Source organism: Penaeus monodon, chromosome 32 (genome assembly GCF_015228065.2).
Source record: "Penaeus monodon isolate SGIC_2016 chromosome 32, NSTDA_Pmon_1, whole genome shotgun sequence".
Taxonomy (NCBI): Eukaryota; Metazoa; Arthropoda; class Malacostraca; order Decapoda; family Penaeidae; genus Penaeus; species Penaeus monodon.
The window spans coordinates 34,488,406-34,488,906 of NC_051417.1; positions in this window are offsets into that span (position 1 = coordinate 34,488,406).

The following is a 501-nucleotide window of genomic DNA, read 5'->3' on the forward strand; positions in this document are numbered from 1 at the left end:
TTATAAGCCAGATGACACACGCGGACAGATACAATGAGCTCCGATAATTCAGATCGGAAGAACCATAAATTTTTCTCCTTCGCTCTCGTCCCCTTCCTCCGTCCTCTTCCTTACTCCCTCACTAACCTCCCCTCTCCCACCCTCCCCTTCCCCCAGTTCCTCCATTTATTCCCTACCCTTCCTCGCCTCCCCTCTCTTCCTCATTCGCCTTTATTTCTCATCTTCCACACCTCCCTCATCCCCTCATACCCCTTCCCCCCACCCCCCTCATCCCCTCATACCCTTCCCCTCCTCACCTCCCTCATTCCCCCTCATACCTTTTTTCCTCCCCCCTCACCCCCTCACCCCCCATCCTTCCCCTCATCCCCTCCCCTCACTCACCACCCACAGACATTTTCCTTCTAAACGAACAACGGTGATTGAGGGGAAATCACCCAGTAACAGATGAGTATTAATGATGGTCCAAGTTTTACGAACGCTGGGGCTGCGGGAGACAAATTG